Raw genomic sequence first — 437 nt, 5'->3', positions numbered from 1 at the left:
AGAACAAGAAAGTAAATGACTGAAACTTAAAGTGCAAGAAATGTAAATTGCAGTAACTTAAATGGCAAGAAATATAAATTGGTTGAATATAAAAGGGGAATTAAGGATTGGGAATTCAGAATTCCAGCAAGAGAAAGTAGATTGCAACAATTAGTAAAGTAGGAGATGAATTGGAATAAGCTAAAATTCAAACAGAAACAGAAATTAATTCTGCAGCAAAGGTTCACAGAAGAACCAAAAGTGAATTGGGATCTCAGGACTCCAGAGACTAGGTAGCAGAGCCTAGATCTCAATTGCCTTCCTAGACCCAAGTTCTCAAAGCAATTAACAAGAAATTGAAGAGGAAGCAGCAAAGAGAATGTAAATGAGTTCAATTATGCAGAAAAGAAATTAAAGAGCTCTTGAGTGGAGATTGAGACAGAATTTCCTCAATTCTT

Source organism: Arachis duranensis, chromosome 6 (assembly GCF_000817695.3).
Source record: "Arachis duranensis cultivar V14167 chromosome 6, aradu.V14167.gnm2.J7QH, whole genome shotgun sequence".
Lineage (NCBI taxonomy): Eukaryota > Viridiplantae > Streptophyta > Magnoliopsida > Fabales > Fabaceae > Arachis > Arachis duranensis.
The sequence above is the reverse complement of the archived record's forward strand: the minus strand, read 5'-3'. Positions refer to the sequence as shown.